The sequence below is a fragment of the Leuresthes tenuis genome, unplaced genomic scaffold (assembly GCF_036924035.1).
Source record: "Leuresthes tenuis unplaced genomic scaffold, fLeuTen1.0.hap1 SCAF_22, whole genome shotgun sequence".
NCBI classification, from domain to species: Eukaryota; Metazoa; Chordata; class Actinopteri; order Atheriniformes; family Atherinopsidae; genus Leuresthes; species Leuresthes tenuis.
The window spans coordinates 27,430,006-27,450,686 of record NW_027325376.1 but is presented as its reverse complement, the minus strand read 5'-3'; the positions used below and the strand labels follow the sequence as shown (position 1 = coordinate 27,450,686).

The following is a 20,681-nucleotide window of genomic DNA, read 5'->3' as shown; positions in this document are numbered from 1 at the left end:
TTAATTATGGGTGGACATTCACACTTTGTCGCATCCAAACACCTCCGCTCCCTGTTTTGATCATGTATGGTTGGACATTCGCACCTTTTCTCACCGGCTTTTTGCAAACTATGGTCGGCTATTCACAGATTCCTCTCCACCATACTTGTATGGTGGGATATTCACACCCACTTGCATCCGAAGACCTCCACCCCCACTTTTGTTAATATTTAGTCGGTCATTCGCACCTTACCCGCTTTTGGCAAACTATGGCCTTCTTGCAGCCAAACACCTCTGATCTCGCTTTTGATGATGTAAGGTTGGGCATTCAGACCTTGCTTCACCTGCTTTTCACCAAATATAGTCGGACATTCACACCTTCTTGCAGCCGAACACTTCCGCTCCACCTTTTAGTGTTCTATGGGGCATTCACACCTTTTTTTTCACCGCATTTTATAGATTACGGTTGGAAATTCTCACCCACTCTCCTCCCGCTTTTTTTAATATACAGTCAGGCATTCGAACCTTTTCTTACCCGCTTTTTACAAATTATGGTCGGACATTCACACCTACTTGCAGCCGAATATTTCCGCTCCACCTTTTAGTGATGTATGGTTGGCATTTGCACCTTTTCTTACCCTCTTTTTATACTGATTGCTGAAGATTAAGTTGTTCTTTCTCAAACTACAAAATTTTTTTTATTGTTGAAACTTGATTTGAAGTGGATAAATAAAGAGGACAAACAGTTTTAAGTCAGGCTGATAGAAGGAATTAATTTTTTAGCAAAATCTGTACTTCGTCATATGTCGAGAGATGCTTATTGCTGAAGAAGTTCTTTCTCATTCTACAAAGTACAACGTTGTTTATCGTTGAAACTTGATTAGACATGAATAAATATGAAGGACAAAGCAGTCTTAACTTGGTTTAAGTTAAGGAATTCGTTTTATAGGAGAATCCGAATTCGTGCATAACTCGTAAAATAGAGCTTATTTTTGGATTCCTGAAGAATGAGTCTGGTTCTTTCTCATAATACAAAGTTTGTTGTTTATTGTTGAAACTTCATCAGAAGTGAAGAAATAAATGAATGCCTATCAACAAATGTGGGATCTAAACTCTAGTGCTTCCTCTAAAATAATTTCCATCCATCCATCATCTGCTGCTTATCCGGGGGTCGGGTCGCGGGGGCAGCAGCTTGAGTAGAGAAACCCAGACGTCTCTGTCCCCGGCCACTTCCTCCAGCTCTTCCGGGGGGACCCCGAGGCGTTCCCAGGCCAGCCGAGAGACATAGTCTCTCCAGCGTGTCCTGGGTCTTTCCCGGGGTCTCCTCCCAGTGGGACGTGCCCGGAACACCTCCCCAGGGAGGCGCCCAGGGGGCATCCTAACCAGATGCCCGAGCCACCTCATCTGACTCCTCTCAATGCGGAGGAGCAGCGGTTCTACTCCGAGCCCCTCCCGGATGACTGAGCTTCTCACCCTATCTCTAAGGGAGAGCCCAGACACCCTGCGGAGGAAATCCATTTCGGCCGCTTGTATTCGCGATCTTCTTCTTTCGGTCACTACCCACAACTCGTGACCATAGGTGAGGATGGGAACGTAGATTGACCAGTAAGTAGAGAGCTTTGCCTTCTGGCTCAGCTCCCTCTTCACAACGACGGGTCGGTGCAGAGCCCGCAACACTGCAGACGCCGCACCGATCCGCCCGTCAATCTCCCGCTCCATTCGTCCCTCACTCGTGAACAAGACCCCGAGATACTTGAACTCCTCCACTTGGGGAAGGATCTCATTCCCGACCCGGAGAGAGCATTCCACCCTTTTCCGGCTGAGAACCATAGTCTCGGATTTGGAGGTGCTGATTCTCATCCCAGCCGCTTCACACTCGGCTGCAAATCGCTCCAGTGAGAGCTGAAGGTCACGGCCTGACGACGCTAACAGAACCACATCATCTGCAAAAAGCAGAGACCCGATTCTGAGGTCGCCAAATCGGACACCCTCAACGCCCTGGCTGCGCCTAGAAATTCTGTCCATAAAAGTTAGGAACAGAATCGGTGACAAAGGGCAGCCCTGACGGAGTCCAACTCTCACCGGAAACGTATCCGACTTACTGCCGGCAATGCGGACCAAACTCTGGCACCGGTCATACAGAGACCGAACGGCCCCTATCAAGGGGTCCGGCACTCCATATTCCCGGAGCACCCCCCACAGGACTCCACGAGGGACACGGTCGAACGCTTTCTCCAAGTCCACAAAACACATGTAGACTGGTTGGGCGAACTCCCATGCACCCTCCAGGATCCTGCCGAGGGTATAGAGCTGGTCCACTGTTCCACGGCCAGGACGAAAGCCACACTGCATCTCCTGAATCCGAGGCTCGATTATCCGACGGATCCTCCTCTCCAATACCCCCGAATAGACCTTACCAGGGAGGCTGAGGTGTGTGATACCCCTATAGTTGGAACACACCCTCCGGTCCCCCTTTTTAAAGAGGGGGACCACCACCCCAATCTGCCAGTCCAGAGGCACTGTCCCCGATGTCCACGCGATGCTGCAGAGGCGTGTCAGCCAAGACAGCCCTACAACATCCAGAGCCTTGAGAAACTCAGGACGGACCTCATCCACCCCCGGGGCCTTGCCACCGAGGAGCTTTTTGACCACCTCGGCAACCTCAGCCCCAGAAATGGGAGGCCCCGTCTCCGAGCTCTCCGACTCTGCCTCTTCCGAGCACGTGTTGGTAGGATTGAGGAGTTCCTCGAAGTACTCCCCCCACCGACTCACAACATCCCTAGTTGAGGTCAGCAAAGCCCCGTCCCCACTGTAAACAGTGTTGACTGTGAGCCGCTTCCCCCCCCTGAGACGCCGGATGGTGGACCAGAATCTCTTCGAGGCCGTCCGGAAATCGTTCTCCATGGTCTCACCGAACTCCTCCCAGGCCCGAGTTTTTGCCTCAGCAACCGCCGAAGCCGCGGCCCGTCTGGCCTGTCGGTACCTATCAGCTGCTTCCAGGGTCCCACTGGCCAAAAAGGCCCGATAGGACTCCTTCTTCAGCTTGACGGCTTCCCTCACCACTGGTGTCCACCAGCAGGTTCGAGGGTTGCCGCCACGACAGGCACCGACCACCTTACGGCCACAACTCCGATCAGCTGCCTCGGCAATGGAGTCACGGAACATGGCCCATTCGGACTCAATGTCCCCCACCTCCCCCGGGATATGGTTGAAGCTCTGCCGGAGGTGGGAGTTAAAGCTCCTTCTGACGGGGGATTCTGACAAACGCTCCCAGCAGACCCTCACAATACGTTTGGGCCTGCCAGGTCTGATCGGCATCCTCCCCCACCAGCGGAGCCAACTCACCACCAGGTGGTGATCAGTTGACAGCTCCGCCCCTCTCTTCACCCCAGTGTCCAGGACATACGGCCGCAAGTCCGATGATACAACCACAAAGTCGATCATCGAACTGCGGCCAAGGGTGTCCTGGTGCCAAGTGCACATATGGACACCCTTATGTCTGAACATGGTGTTCGTTATGGACAGTCCATGACCAGCACAGAAGTCCAACAACATAACACCACTCTGGTTCAGATCGGGGGGGCCGTTCCTCTCAATCACACCCCTCCAGGTCTCACTGTCATTGCCCACGTGAGCATTGAAGTCCCCCAGCAGAACGAGGGAGTCTCCGGTAGGAGCATTCTCCAGTGCCTCCCCCAGAGACTCCAAAAAGGGTGGGTACTCTGAACTGCTGTTTGGCGCATAGGCACAAACAACAGTCAGGACTCGTCCCCCCACCCGAAGGCGGAGGGAGGCTACCCTCTCGTTCACTGGGGTAAACCCCAATGTACTGGCACACAGCCGGGGGGCAATAAGTATGCCCACACCTGCTCTGCGCCTCTCACCACGGGCAACTCCAGAGTGGAAGAGAGTCCAACCCCTCTCAAGAGGACTGGTTCCAGAGCCCGAGCCGTGCGTCGAGGTGAGTCCGACTATATCTAGCCGGAACCGCTCAGCCTCGCGCACCAGCTCCGGCTCCTTCCCCAACAGAGAGGTGACATTCTAAAATAATTTCCTTTCTCAATTCAGAAATTTGTGTGTGTAAGTCACAACACCCGTGACACCAAAACGGCTTTCTTTTCTCTCTTTTCTCTACACTCTACACTGTGAGCACACACACCAAATCAGAAAGGCTTTTTTCTCTCTTTTCTACATTATGGACTGGGGGGACACAAAACCGCTCTCTCTTTTTTTTTTTGATTGTGTGCCAGGGCGTTGTCTCACGTATTAGATTATGCTTAAGATACGAATGGGTTTATCAGTCACATCAGAATCCATACATACTGATCCTCCCGTAATAAAATGGTCGGATCTTATCAAACACACTTTGTTTCTTGTGACAATCAAGTCAGCGAAACAGCGTATACACGTCAAGACCCTGAATCAAGTTTGCCACAAGAACTCATAAGTTTGGCAGTATTGCTCTGCCGTCAGCAATCATATACCCATTTTATTTTCGTGAGACATATGCAGGCACCTGTTCATCTACTGTTCTATCACTATGAATTAGTTTATCTATTATCAATAAGGATACTTCTACAACTACTATCAAAGTATGTCCGGACTTCTTATGTTGTCAGTTGCTATATATGAATAAGTGGGTAGCTACTGACAAGCATTAAGCATGTCACACAGCCCAAACATATAACATTTCAGGACACACCACACAGTTAACAACCACAGTGAAGCGTGTCAAAGCCCAAACATGTAACATTCAACAGGACACTTACACAACACATTCAAATCAAACAGTCAGACAACATACAAGAACATATACCCCAGCCAGCATTGCTCCTTGCCTATTTTCCTACAGCTCACTATGTGTGTGCACACCTTTATTCACAAACTCTTCAACTTATACTCTTTTACCGAAGCTGCTACAGCTCGATTGGCCGAATACCCTTAGATCCTATTTCGGTGAATTTGACATCTGCCTTACATGTAACAGATTAGCGGTTTAGCAGTTTTAATTTAGTTTGAGTGAAGGAATTCATTTTATAGCAAAATCCGAAATCGTGAAGAACTCATGAAAGTAAGCTTATTCTCGGATTCCTGAAACTTTAGATTTGCTCTTTCTTTTACTGCAAAGTACAACGTTGTTTTTTTTTTTTTTGACAGTTTTAACATAGTTTGAGTGAAGGAATTCATTTTATAGATAAAATCCCAAGAGTCTGCTGAGAAAAGAGAGTGAATGCGAAGTAGACTTTAACACGGCTCTGGGAGCGAGCAGAGTGTGGGCTAAGCGGGAGAATTGCTTGAAAGAAACGCGACACCGAATGAGCGGTCAGAACAAAGCCTCAATACGGTGTTCCCGTGGTGTTTTTGTTGCTGCCTTGTCTTTTGCACAGAGTAAAAGACAAGGCAGCCATTGAATAGGGCCCGATTGTTCCTACTTGGTCAGCCGAGGAGCAAGGGGGGGGAGAAAGCGTCTCAATCAAGCAAAGCTCACCATGGGGAAGGTGGCTATGCCAACTAGCCTGATGCCCTGCTCCCGCAGTGACGGATAATCGTACTCTGGTTTCTCTTCATAACGTACAACTCTTTCGCCTTTTATTAAAGACTTCCGTGGAGAGCAGCACTAATGAGTTGTTTCTATTTTTGGCAGGCTTTACCTGCGGGTGAAGCCCTTTCTGTTTGTGCAAAAAAAATCTTGTTACTGTGCAGAGTGACTTCTCTGAGTAGAGTCGCCTTACCTGTTGCGACTGTGCCGATGTTTGAAGCTGGAGTGCAAAGGTGTTGCTTGAATGGTGCTTGCTGGAGCGTGCGGGAGTGCAAAGTTATACCATTTAAAAGGGCTGAAGAGTGCTCATTGCAGCGGGTGGGCCATAGTAAAAAGCGGTTGAGAAAAGGTGCGAATGTCAAACAATACATGATCAAAATAGGGAGCGGAGGTGTTTGGCCGCGACAAGGTGTGAATGTCCACCCATAATTAATGAAAAGCGGGCAACGAGTAGGTTCGAATGCCCAACCATACATCATCAAAAGCAGGAGTGGATGTGTTCGGCTACAAGAAGGTTTGAATGTCTGACCATAGTTTGTAAAAAGCGGGTAAGAAAAGGTTCGAATGCCCGAACATACACCATCAAAGGAGGGAGCGGAGGTGTTCCGCTGTAAGAAGGTGTGAATGTCCGACCATAGTTGGTAAAAAGCGGGTAAGAAAAGGTTAAAATACCCGACTGTACACAATCAATAGCGGGAGCGGAGTTATTCGGCTACTAAAAGGTGTGAAAGTCCGACCATGGTTTGTAAAAAGCGGGTAAGAAAAGGTTCGAATGCCCGACAATGTATGATCAAAAGAGGGAGCAGAGGTTTTCGGTTGAAAGAAGGTCTGAATGTCCAACCATAATTTGTAAAAACTGGGGAAGAAAACGCTCGAAAGCCCGACTATACACCATCAACAGCTGGAGCGGAGGTGTTCAGCTGCAAGAAGGTCTGAATGTCCATCAATAATTGCTAGAAAACATGAAAGAGAATTTTCGAATATCAAACCAAACATGATCATAAGCGGGAGAGGAGGTGTTCAGCTGCAAGAAGGTGTGAATGTCCACCCATAATTCCTGAAAAATTGGTAAAAAAAGGGTGCGAATGCCCAACCATACATCATCAAAAGCGGAAGCGGAGGTGTTCGGCTTCAAGAAGACATGAACGTCCAACCAAAGTTGGTAAAAAGCAGTTAAGAAAAGGTTTGAATATCTAACCAAACATAATCAAAAGCGGGAGCAGAGCTTTTCGACTGCAAGTAGGTGTGAATGTCAGATCATAATTTGCAAAAAGCTGATGAGAAAGGGTGAGAATGCCCGACTATACACAATCAAATGCGGGAGCGGAGTTGTTCGGCTGTGAGTAGGTGTAAATCTTCGACCATAATTGCTGAAAAATGTGTTAGAAAAGGTAAGAATGCCGGTCCATACATCATCAAAAGCGGGAGAGAAGGTGTTCGGCTGCAAGTAGGTGTGAATGTGCGACTAAAGTTTATAACAAGCGTGTAAGACAAGATACTATTGCCAGACCATACATGATCAAAACAGGGAGCGGAGGTGGTTCGGCTGCAAGAAGGTGTGAATGTGCGACTAAAGTTTATAAGAAGCGGGTAAGACAAGGTGCGAATGCCCGACAATGTATGATCAAAAGAGGGAGCGGAGGTTTTCGGCTACAAGAAGGTGTGAAAGTCCACCCATGGTTTGTAAAAAGCGGGTAACAAAAGATTCGAATGCCCGACTATACACCATCAAAAACGGGAGCGGAGGTGTTCAGCTACAAGAAGGTGTGAAAGTCCACCCATGGTTTGTAAAAAGCGGGTAAGAAAAGGTTCGAATGCCCGAATATACACCATCAAAAGCGGAAGCGGAGATGTTCGGCTGCAAGAAGGTGTTAACGTCCAACCAAAGTTTGTAAAAAGCAGGGAAAAGCGATAAAAAGCTTTTCGTGAGTTAATGCATTTTATTTTGCTTATAAAATGCATTCCTTCACTCAAACTATGTTAAAACTTATTTGTCCTTCATATTTACCATGTCTAGAAAGATTTAAACAAAAAAACAACGTAGTACTTTGCAGTAAAAGAAAGAGCAAATCTAAAGTTTCAGGAATCCGAGTATAAGCTTGCTTTCATGAGTTCTGCAAGATTTCGGATTTTGCTGTGAAATTAATTGCTTTGCTCAAACCAAGTTAAAACTGCTTTGTACTTCCATATTTATCAATATCGAGATAGAGGAGTGGATGTGTTCGGCTACAAGAAGGTTTGAATGTCCGAGCATAGTTTGCAAAAAGCGGGTAAGAAAAGGTTCGAATGCCCGAACATACACCATCAAAAGAGGGAGCGGAGGTGTTCCACTGTAAGAAGATGTGGATGTCCAACCATAGTTGGTAAAAAGCGGGTAAGAAAAGGTTAAAATACCCGACTGTACACAATCAATAGCGGGAGCGGATGTGTTCGGCTACAAGAAGGTGTGAAAGTCCGACCATGGTTTGTAAAAAGCGGGTAAGAAAAGTTGCGAATGACCGACAATGTATGATCAAAAGAGGGAGCGGTGGTTTTTGGCTACAAGAAGGTTTGAATGTCCGACCATAGTTTGTAAAAAGTGGGTAAGAAAAGGGTGAGAATGCCCGAACATACACCATCAAAAGAGGGAGCGGAGGTGTTCCGCTCTAAGACGGTGTTAATGTCCGACCATAGTTGGTCAAAAGCGGGTAAGAAAAGGTTAAAATACACGACTGTACACAATCAATAGCGGGATTGGAGTTGTTCGGCTACAAGAAGGTGTGAAAGTCCGACCATGGTTTGTAAAAAGCGGGTAAGAAAAGGTTCGAATGCCCAAGTATATACCATCAAAAGCGGAAACGGAGGTGTTCGGCTGCAAGAAGGTGTGAACCTCCGACCAAAGTTTGTAAAAAGCAGTTAAGAAAAGGTTCGAATATCCAACCAAACATAATCAAAAAAGGGAGCAGAGCTGTTCGACTGCAAGTAGGTGTGAATGTCCAGCCATAATTACTCACAAACGGGTAAGAAAAGGTAGCATTGCCAGACCATACATGATCAAAACAGGGAGCGGAGGTGGTTCAGCTGCAAGAAGGTGTGAATGTCCGACTACAGTTTAAATATATTAACAAAAGCGGGAGGAGAGGTCTTCGGATTAGAGTGGTTGAGAATTTCCAACCATAATCTATAAAATGCGGTGAAAAAAAAGGTGTGATAGAACACTAAAAGGTGGAGTGGAAGTGTTCGGCTGCAAGAAGGTGTGAATGTCCGACCATAATTGCTGAAAAATGTGTTAGAAAAGGTAAGAATGCCGGACCATACATCATCAAAAGCGGGAGAGGTGGTGTTCGGCTGCAAAAAGGTGTGAATGTTCGACTAAAGTTTGTAAAAAGCGGGTAAGACAAGGTGCGAATGCCTGACAATGTATGATCAAAAGCAGGAGCGGAGGTGTTCAGCTGCAAGAAGGTCTAAATGTCCATCAATAATTGCTAGAAAACATGAAAGAAAATTTTCGAAAATCAAACCGCAAATGATCATAAGTGGGAGAGGAGGTGTTCAGCTGCAAAAAGGTGTGAATGTCCACCCATAATTCCTGAAAAATGGGTAAAAAAAAGGTGCGAATGCCCAACCATACATCATCAAAAGCAGGAGTGGATGTGTTCGGCTACAAGAAGGTGTGAAAGTCCGACCGTGGTTTGTAAAAAGCGGGTAAGAAAAGGTGCGAATGCCCGACAATGTATGATCAAAAGAGGGAGCGGAGGTGTTCGGCTGCAAGAAGGTGTGAACGTCCGACCAAAGTTTGTAAAAAGCAGTTAAGAAAAGGTTTGAATATCCAACCAAACATAATCAAAAGCGGGAGCAGAGCTGTTCGACTGCAAGTAGGTGTGAATGTCCTCCCGTAATTTCTGAAAAATGCGTAAAAAAAGGTGCGAATGCCCAACCATACATTATCAAAACAGGGAGCGGAGATGGTTCAGCTGCAAGGTGTAAATTTCTGACTAAAGTTTTTAAAAAGCGGTTTAAAAACTGATTTGTCCTTCATAGTTATCCATGTCTAAAAATGTTTGAAGCATAAACTTCCTCATATTACCCTGAATGAGAAAGAACCACACTTGTGATTAAGCCATACGTTCCTTTTGAGGAGTTCTGCATGATTTGGGATTTTGCTATTAAATAAATTCCTTCACTCAAACCGAGTGAAAACTGCTTTTACCTTCATATTTATGAATGTCTAGATCGACTTCAACAAAGAACAACATTGTATTTTGCAGTAGAAGAAGTTGAAATTGATCTAGACATTGATAAATATGAAGTTCAAAGCAGTTTCCACTTGGTTTGAGTGAAGGAATGAATTTTATAGCAAAATCGGAAATCCTGCACTCCTCAAAAGGAACGTATTGCTCAACCAAAGGGATGCTTCTTTCTCATTCAGGGTAATATGAGGAACTTTATGCTTGATACATTTTTAGACATGGATAATTATGAAGGACAAAGCAATTTTAACTTGGTTTGAGCAAAGCAATTCATTTACAGGAAAATCCGAAATCGTGCAGAACTCATGAAAGCAAGCTTTTTCTCGGATTCCTGATCCTCCAGTGTTGCTCTTTCCTATACTGTAAAATACAACGTTATTCTTTGTTGAAATTGATCTAGACATTGATAAATATGTAGGACAAAGCAGTTTTCACTTGGTTTGAGTGAAGGAATTAATTTTATACATAAAATCCCAAATCATGCAGAACGTATGAAAGCAAGCTTATTCTCGGATTCCTGATCCTTCAGTGCTGCTCTTTCTTCTACTGCAAAATACAACGTTGTTCTTTGTTTAAGTCGATGTAGACATTGATAAATATGAAGGACAAAGCAGTTTTAATTTGGTTTGAGTGAAGGAATTCATTTTATAGTAAAATCCCAAATCGTGCAGAACTCATGAAAATAAGCATATTCTCGGATTCCTAAAACTTTTGATCTGCTCTTTCTTTTACTGCAAATTACAACGGTTTTTTTTTTTTAGATTTATCTAGACATTGATAAATATTAAGGTAATAGCCGTTTTAACATAGTTTGAGTGAAGGAATTAATTTTATAGATAAAATCCCAAATCATGCAGAACTCCTCAAAAGGGGCGTATGGCTTAATCACAAGTGTGGTTCTTTCTCATTCAGGGTAATATGAGAAAGTTTATGCTTGAAATATATGTAAAAATGGGTACATATGAAGGACAAAGCAGTTTTAACTTAGTTTGAGTGAAGGAATTTATTTTATAGCAAAATCCGAAATCGTGCAGAACTCATGAAAGCAAGCTTATACTCGGATTCCTGAAACTTTAGATTTGTTCTTTCTTTTACTGCAAAGTACAACGTTGTTTTTTGTGGAAATCTATCTAGACATTGATAAATACCAGCCGAACATCTCTGCTGTCGCTTTTGATAATTTATGGTTGGGCATTCTTACCTTTTCTTACCCGCATTTTATAAATTATGATCCGACATTCACACCTACTTGCAGTCGAACACCTTCTCTCCCGCTTTTGATGATGTATGGTTGGGCATTCGCACCTTTTTTTACCCATTTTTCAGTAATTATGGATGGACATTCAGCCCTTCTTACAGCCGAAAACCTCCGCTGCCGCTTTTGATGGTTTATAGTCTGGCTTTCGAGCCTTTTCTTACCCAGTTTTTACAAATTATGGTTGGACATTCAGACCTTGCAGCCGAAAACCTCCGCTCCCACTCTTGATCATACATTGTCGGGCATTCGCACCTTGTCTTACCCGCTTTTTACAAACTTTAGTCGGACATTCACACCTTCTTGCAGCCGAACCACCTCCGCTCCCTGTTTTGATCATGTTTGGTCTGGCAATACTTCCTTTTCTTACCCGTTTGTGAGTAATTATGGCTGGACATTCACATCTTCTTGCAGCGGAACACCTCTCCCGCTTTTGATGATGAATGGTCCGGCATTCTTACCTTTTCTAACACATTTTTCAGCAATTATGGTCGGAGATTCACACCTACTCACAGCCGACCAACTCCGCTCCCGCATTTGATGGTGTATAGTCGGGTATTCTCACCCTTTCTCATCAGCTTTTTGCAAATTATGATCTGACATTCACACCTACTTTCAGTCGAACAGCTCTGCTCCCACTTTTGATTATGTTTTGTTGGATATTCGAACATTTTCTTAACTGCTTTTTACAAACTTTGGTCGGACGTTCACACCTTCTTGCAGCTGAACACCACCGCTTCCACTTTTGATGGTGTATATTCGGGCATACAAACCTTTTCTTACCCGCTTTTTGCAAAACTTGGTCAGACTTTCACACTTTGTTGCTGAACAACTCCGCTCCTTCTTTTGATTGTGTACAGTCGGGTATTTTCACCTTTTCTTACCCGCTTTTTACCAACTATGGTCCGGCATTCAAACCTTCTTGTAGCCGAACACCTCCACTCCTGCTTTTGATGATGTATAGTTGGGCATTCGCACCTTTTTTTACCCATTTTTCAGGAATTATGGGTGGACATTCAAACCTTCTTGCCGCTGAACCCCTCCTCTCCCACTTATGATCATTTGCGGTTTGATTTTCGAAAATTTTCTTTCATGTTTTCTAGCAATTATTGATGGACATTTAGACCTTCTTGCAGCTGAACACCTCCGCTCCTGCTTTTGATCATACATTGTCAGGCATTCGCACCTTTTCTAACACATTCTTCAGCAATTATGGTCGGACATTCACACCTTCTTGCAGCCGAACACTTCCGCTCCACCTTTTAGTGTTCTATCACACCTTTTTTTTCACCGCATTTTATAGATTATGGTTGGAAATTCTCAACCACTCTCATCCGAAGACCTCTCCTCCCGCTTTTGTTAATATATTTAAACTTTAGTCGGACATTCACACCTTCTTGAAGCTGAACCACCTCCGCTCCCTCTTTTGATCATGTATGGTCTGGCAATGCTACCTTTTCTTACCCGTTTGTGAGTAATTATGGCTGGACATTCACACCTACTTGCAGCCGAACACCACCTCTCTCGCTTTTGATGATGTATGGACCGGCATTCTTACCTTTTCTAACACATTTTTCAGCAATTATGGTCGGAGATTCACACCTACTCACAGCCGAAACACTCCGCTCCCGCATTTGATGGTGTATAGTCGGGCATTCTCACCCTTTCTCATCAGCTTTTTGCAAATTATGATCTGACATTCACACCTACTTGCAGTCGAACAGCTCTGCTCCCGCTTTTGATGTTTGGTTGGATATTCGAACCTTTTCTTAATACACCTTTTCTTAGCCTAACACATCCGCTCCCGTAATTGATTGTGTACAGTCGGGTATTTTAACCTTTTCTTACCCGCTTTTTACCAACTATGGTCGGACATTCAAACCTTCTTGTAGCCGAACACATCCACTCCTGCTTTTGATGATGTGTGGTTGGGCATTCAAACCTACTTGTTTCCCACTTTTCATTAATTATGGGTGGACATTCACACCTTGTCGCATCCAAACACCTCCGCTCCCTGTTTTGATCATGTATGGTTTGACATTTGCAACTTTTCTCACCGGCTTTTTGCAAACTATGGTCGGCTATTCACAGATTCCTCTCCACCATACTTGTATGGTGGGATATTCACACCCACTTGCATCCGAAGACCTCCACCCCCACTTTTGTTAATATTTAGTCGGTCATTCGCACCTTACCCGCTTTTGGCAAACTATGGCCTTCTTGCAGCCAAACACCTCTGATCTCGCTTTTGATGATGTAAGGTTGGGCATTCAGACCTTGCTTCACCTGCTTTTCACCAAATATTGTCGGACATTCACACCTTCTTGCAGCCGAACACTTCCGCTCCACCTTTTAGTGTTCTATCACACCTTTTTTTTCACCGCATTTTATAGATTATGGTTTGAAATTCTCAACCACTCTCATCCGAAGACCTCTCCTCCCGCTTTTGTTAATATATTTGAACTTTAGTCGGACATTCACACCTTCTTGCAGCTGAACCACCTCTGCTCCCTGTTTTGATCATGTATGGTCTGGCAATGCTACCTTTTCTTACCCGTTTGTGAGTAATTATGGCTGGACATTCACACCTTTTTGCAGCCGAACACCACCTCTCCCTCTTTTGATGATGTATGGTCCGGCATTCTTACCTTTTCTAACACATTTTTCAGCAATTATGGTCGGACATTCACACCTTCTTGCAGCCGAACACTTCCGCTCCACCTTTTAGTGTTCTATCACACCTTTTTTTTCACCGCATTTTATAGATTATTGTTGGAAATTCTCATACACTCTCATCCGAAGACCTCTCCTCCTGCTTTTGTTAATATATTTGAACTTTAGTTGGACATTCACACCTTCTTGCAGCTGAACCACCTCCGCTCCCTGTTTTGATCATGTATGGTCTGGCAATGCTACCTTTTCTTACCCGTTTGTGAGTAATAATGACTGGACATTCACACCTACTTGCAGCCGAACACCACCTCTCTCGCTTTTGATGATGTATGGACCGGCATTCTTACCTTTTCTAACACATTTTTCAGCAATTATGGTCGGACATTCACACCTATTCAGAGCCGAACACCTCCGCTCCAGCATTTGATGGTGTATACTATACACTGTATAGTAAGGCATTCTCACCTTTTCTCATCAGCTTTTTGCAAATTATGATCTGACATTCACACCTGCTTTTGATAATGTATGGTTTGTCATTCGCACCTTTTTTTACCCATTTTTCATGAATTATGGGAGGACATTCACACCTTCTTGCAGCCGAACACCTCCTCTCCCGCTTATGATCATGTGCGGTTTGATATTCGAAAATTTTCTTTCATGTTTTCTAGCAATTATTGATGGACATTCAGACCTTCTTGCAGCTGAACACCTCCGCTCCCGCTTTTGATGGTGTATAGTCGGGCTTTCCAGCCTTTTCTTCCCCGGTTTTTACAAATTGTGGTTGGACATTCAGACCTTCTTGCAGCTGAACACCTCCGCTCCCTCTTTTGATGGTGTATGTTCGGGCATTCAAACCTTTTCTTACCCACTTTTTACAAACTATGGTCGGATATTCAAACCTTCTTGTAGCCGAACACATCCACTCCTGCTTTTGATGATGTATGGTTGGGCATTCAAACCTACTTGTTGCCCGCTTTTTACTATGGTTGGCCATTCACAGCTTCCTCTCCACCATACTTGTATGATGGGATGTTCACACCCACTTGCATCCACTTTTGTTGATATTTAGTCGGTCATTCGCACCTTACCCGCTTTTGGCCTTCTTGCAGCCAAACACCTCTGATCTCGCTTTTGATGATGTAAGGTTGGGCATTCAGACCTTGCTTCACCTGCTTTTCACCAAATATAGTCGGACATTCACACCTTCTTGCAGCCGAACACTTCCGCTCCACCTTTTAGTGTTCTATGGGGCATTCACACCTTTTTTTTCACCGCATTTTATAGATTACGGTTGGAAATTCTCACCCACTCTCCTCCCGCTTTTTTTAATATACAGTCAGGCATTCGAACCTTTTCTTACCCGCTTTTTACAAATTATGGTCGGACATTCACACCTACTTGCAGCCGAATATTTCCGCTCCACCTTTTAGTGATGTATGGTTGGCATTTGCACCTTTTCTTACCCTCTTTTTATACTGATTGCTGAAGATTAAGTTGTTCTTTCTCAAACTACAAATTTTTTTTTATTGTTGAAACTTGATTTGAAGTGGATAAATAAAGAGGACAAACAGTTTTAAGTCAGGCTGATAGAAGGAATTAAATTTTTAGCAAAATCTGTACTTCGTCATATGTCGAGAGATGCTTATTGCTGAAGAAGTTCTTTCTCATTCTACAAAGTACAACGTTGTTTATCGTTGAAACTTGATTAGACATGAATAAATATGAAGGACAAAGCAGTCTTAACTTGGTTTAAGTTAAGGAATTCGTTTTATAGGAGAATCCGAATTCGTGCATAACTCGTAAAATAGAGCTTATTTTCGGATTCCTGAAGAATGAGTCTGGTTCTTTCTCATAATACAAAGTTTGTTGTTTATTGTTGAAACTTCATCAGAAGTGAAGAAATAAATGAATGCCTATCAACAAATGTGGGATCTAAACTCTAGTGCTTCCTCTAAAATAATTTCCATCCATCCATCATCTGCCGCTTATCCGGGGGTCGGGTCGCGGGGGCAGCAGCTTGAGTAGAGAAACCCAGACGTCTCTGTCCCCGGCCACTTCCTCCAGCTCTTCCGGGGGGACCCCGAGGCGTTCCCAGGCCAGCCGAGAGACATAGTCTCTCCAGCGTGTCCTGGGTCTTTCCCGGGGTCTCCTCCCAGTGGGACGTGCCCGGAACACCTCCCCAGGGAGGCGCCCAGGGGGCATCCTAACCAGATGCCCGAGCCACCTCATCTGACTCCTCTCAATGCGGAGGAGCAGCGGTTCTACTCCGAGCCCCTCCCGGATGACTGAGCTTCTCACCCTATCTCTAAGGGAGAGCCCAGACACCCTGCGGAGGAAATCCATTTCGGCCGCTTGTATTCGCGATCTTCTTCTTTCGGTCACTACCCACAACTCGTGACCATAGGTGAGGATGGGAACGTAGATTGACCAGTAAGTAGAGAGCTTTGCCTTCTGGCTCAGCTCCCTCTTCACAACGACGGGTCGGTGCAGAGCCCGCAACACTGCAGACGCCGCACCGATCCGCCCGTCAATCTCCCGCTCCATTCGTCCCTCACTCGTGAACAAGACCCCGAGATACTTGAACTCCTCCACTTGGGGAAGGATCTCATTCCCGACCCGGAGAGAGCATTCCACCCTTTTCCGGCTGAGAACCATAGTCTCGGATTTGGAGGTGCTGATTCTCATCCCAGCCGCTTCACACTCGGCTGCAAATCGCTCCAGTGAGAGCTGAAGGTCACGGCCTGACGACGCTAACAGAACCACATCATCTGCAAAAAGCAGAGACCCGATTCTGAGGTCGCCAAATCGGACACCCTCAACGCCCTGGCTGCGCCTAGAAATTCTGTCCATAAAAGTTAGGAACAGAATCGGTGACAAAGGGCAGCCCTGACGGAGTCCAACTCTCACCGGAAACGTATCCGACTTACTGCCGGCAATGCGGACCAAACTCTGGCACCGGTCATACAGAGACCGAACGGCCCCTATCAAGGGGTCCGGCACTCCATATTCCCGGAGCACCCCCCACAGGACTCCACGAGGGACACGGTCGAACGCTTTCTCCAAGTCCACAAAACACATGTAGACTGGTTGGGCGAACTCCCATGCACCCTCCAGGATCCTGCCGAGGGTATAGAGCTGGTCCACTGTTCCACGGCCAGGACGAAAGCCACACTGCATCTCCTGAATCCGAGGCTCGATTATCCGACGGATCCTCCTCTCCAATACCCCCGAATAGACCTTACCAGGGAGGCTGAGGTGTGTGATACCCCTATAGTTGGAACACACCCTCCGGTCCCCCTTTTTAAAGAGGGGGACCACCACCCCAATCTGCCAGTCCAGAGGCACTGTCCCCGATGTCCACGCGATGCTGCAGAGGCGTGTCAGCCAAGACAGCCCTACAACATCCAGAGCCTTGAGAAACTCAGGACGGACCTCATCCACCCCCGGGGCCTTGCCACCGAGGAGCTTTTTGACCACCTCGGCAACCTCAGCCCCAGAAATGGGAGGCCCCGTCTCCGAGCTCTCCGACTCTGCCTCTTCCGAGCACGTGTTGGTAGGATTGAGGAGTTCCTCGAAGTACTCCCCCCACCGACTCACAACATCCCTAGTTGAGGTCAGCAAAGCCCCGTCCCCACTGTAAACAGTGTTGACTGTGAGCCGCTTCCCCCCCCTGAGACGCCGGATGGTGGACCAGAATCTCTTCGAGGCCGTCCGGAAATCGTTCTCCATGGTCTCACCGAACTCCTCCCAGGCCCGAGTTTTTGCCTCAGCAACCGCCGAAGCCGCGGCCCGTCTGGCCTGTCGGTACCTATCAGCTGCTTCCAGGGTCCCACTGGCCAAAAAGGCCCGATAGGACTCCTTCTTCAGCTTGACGGCTTCCCTCACCACTGGTGTCCACCAGCAGGTTCGAGGGTTGCCGCCACGACAGGCACTGACCACCTTACGGCCACAACTCCGATCAGCTGCCTCGGCAATGGAGTCACGGAACATGGCCCATTCGGACTCAATGTCCCCCACCTCCCCCGGGATATGGTTGAAGCTCTGCCGGAGGTGGGAGTTAAAGCTCCTTCTGACGGGGGATTCTGACAAACGCTCCCAGCAGACCCTCACAATACGTTTGGGCCTGCCAGGTCTGATCGGCATCCTCCCCCACCAGCGGAGCCAACTCACCACCAGGTGGTGATCAGTTGACAGCTCCGCCCCTCTCTTCACCCGAGTGTCCAGGACATACGGCCGCAAGTCCGATGATACAACCACAAAGTCGATCATCGAACTGCGGCCAAGGGTGTCCTGGTGCCAAGTGCACATATGGACACCCTTATGTCTGAACATGGTGTTCGTTATGGACAGTCCATGACCAGCACAGAAGTCCAACAACATAACACCACTCTGGTTCAGATCGGGGGGGCCGTTCCTCTCAATCACACCCCTCCAGGTCTCACTGTCATTGCCCACGTGAGCATTGAAGTCCCCCAGCAGAACGAGGGAGTCTCCGGTAGGAGCATTCTCCAGTGCCTCCCCCAGAGACTCCAAAAAGGGTGGGTACTCTGAACTGCTGTTTGGCGCATAGGCACAAACAACAGTCAGGACTCGTCCCCCCACCCGAAGGCGGAGGGAGGCTACCCTCTCGTTCACTGGGGTAAACCCCAATGTACTGGCACACAGCCGGGGGGCAATAAGTATGCCCACACCTGCTCTGCGCCTCTCACCACGGGCAACTCCAGAGTGGAAGAGAGTCCAACCCCTCTCAAGAGGACTGGTTCCAGAGCCCGAGCCGTGCGTCGAGGTGAGTCCGACTATATCTAGCCGGAACCGCTCAGCCTCGCGCACCAGCTCCGGCTCCTTCCCCAACAGAGAGGTGACATTCTAAAATAATTTCCTTTCTCAATTCAGAAATTTGTGTGTGTAAGTCACAACACCCGTGACACCAAAACGGCTTTCTTTTCTCTCTTTTCTCTACACTCTACACTGTGAGCACACACACCAAATCAGAAAGGCTTTTTTCTCTCTTTTCTACATTATGGACTGGGGGGACACAAAACCGCTCTCTCTTTTTTTTTTTGATTGTGTGCCAGGGCGTTGTCTCACGTATTAGATTATGCTTAAGATACGAATGGGTTTATCAGTCACATCAGAATCCATACATACTGATCCTCCCGTAATAAAATGGTCGGATCTTATCAAACACACTTTGTTTCTTGTGACAATCAAGTCAGCGAAACAGCGTATACACGTCAAGACCCTGAATCAAGTTTGCCACAAGAACTCATAAGTTTGGCAGTATTGCTCTGCCGTCAGCAATCATATACCCATTTTATTTTCGTGAGACATGTGCAGGCACCTGTTCATCTACTGTTCTATCACTATGAATTAGTTTATCTATTATCAATAAGGATACTTCTACAACTACTATCAAAGTATGTCCGGACTTCTTATGTTGTCAGTTGCTATATATGAATAAGTGGGTAGCTACTGACAAGCATTAAGCATGTCACACAGCCCAAACATATAACATTTCAGGACACACCACACAGTTAACAACCACAGTGAAGCGTGTCAAAGCCCAAACATGTAACATTCAACAGGACACTTACACAACACATTCAAATCAAACAGTCAGACAACATACAAGAACATATACCCCAGCCAGCATTGCTCCTTGCCTATTTTCCTACAGCTCACTATGTGTGTGCACACCTTTATTCACAAACTCTTCAACTTATACTCTTTTACCGAAGCTGCTACAGCTCGATTGGCCGAATACCCTTAGATCCTATTTCGGTGAATTTGACATCTGCCTTACGTGTAACAGATTAGCGGTTTAGCAGTTTTAATTTAGTTTGAGTGAAGGAATTCATTTTATAGCAAAATCCGAAATCGTGAAGAACTCATGAAAGTAAGCTTATTCTCGGATTCCTGAAACTTTAGATTTGCTCTTTCTTTTACTGCAAAGTACAACGTTGTTTTTTTTTTTTGACAGTTTTAACATAGTTTGAGTGAAGGAATTCATTTTATAGATAAAATCCCAAGAGTCTGCTGAGAAAAGAGAGTGAATGCGAAGTAGACTTTAACACGGCTCTGGGAGCGAGCAGAGTGTGGGCTAAGCGGGAGAATTGCTTGAAAGAAACGTGACACCGAATGAGCGGTCAGAACAAAGCCTCAATACGGTGTTCCCGTGGTGTTTTTGTTGCTGCCTTGTCTTTTGCACAGAGTAAAAGACAAGGCAGCCATCGAATAGGGCCCGATTGTTCCTACTTGGTCAGTCGAGGAGCAAGGGGGGGGAGAAAGCGTCTCAATCAAGCAAAGCTCACCATGGGGAAGGTGGCTATGCCAACTAGCCTGATGCCCTGCTCCCGCAGTGACGGATAATCGTACTCTGGTTTCTCTTCATAACGTACAACTCTTTCGCCTTTTATTAAAGACTTCCGTGGAGAGCAGCACTAATGAGTTGTTTCTATTTTTGGCAGGCTTTACCTGCGGGTGAAGCCCTTTCTGTTTGTGCAAAAAAAATCTTGTTACTGTGCAGAGTGACTTCTCTGAGTAGAGTCGCCTTACCTGTTGCGACTGTGCCGATGTTTGAAGCTGGAGTGCAAAGGTGTTGCTTGAATGGTGCTTGCTGGAGCGTGCGGGAGTGCAAAGTTATACCATTTAAAAGGGCTGAAGAGTGCTCATTGCAGCGGGTGGGCCATAGTAAAAAGCGGTTGAGAAAAGGTGCGAATGTCAAACAATACATGATCAAAATAGGGAGCGGAGGTGTTTGGCCGCGACAAGGTGTGAATGTCCACCCATAATTAATGAAAAGCGGGCAACGAGTAGGTTCGAATGCCCAACCATACATCATCAAAAGCAGGAGTGGATGTGTTCGGCTACAAGAAGGTTTGAATGTCTGACCATAGTTTGTAAAAAGCGGGTAAGAAAAGGTTCGAATGCCCGAACATACACCATCAAAGGAGGGAGCGGAGGTGTTCCGCTGTAAGAAGGTGTGAATGTCCGACCATAGTTGGTA

At 46.2% G+C, this 20,681-nt stretch overlaps 2 non-coding genes across 2 annotated transcripts; both read left to right on the top strand.

Moving 5' to 3' along the window:
* The first annotated feature begins 5,527 nt into the window (after positions 1-5,527).
* LOC140282506 (U5 spliceosomal RNA) lies at positions 5,528-5,642 on the top strand. Its single transcript, XR_011909932.1, has one exon. It is a non-coding gene; the product is annotated as a U5 spliceosomal RNA (small nuclear RNA).
* A 14,404-nt stretch (positions 5,643-20,046) lies between these two features.
* Positions 20,047-20,161, top strand: LOC140282505 (U5 spliceosomal RNA). Its single transcript, XR_011909931.1, has one exon. It is a non-coding gene; the product is annotated as a U5 spliceosomal RNA (small nuclear RNA).
* Positions 20,162-20,681: the final 520 nt, after the last annotated feature.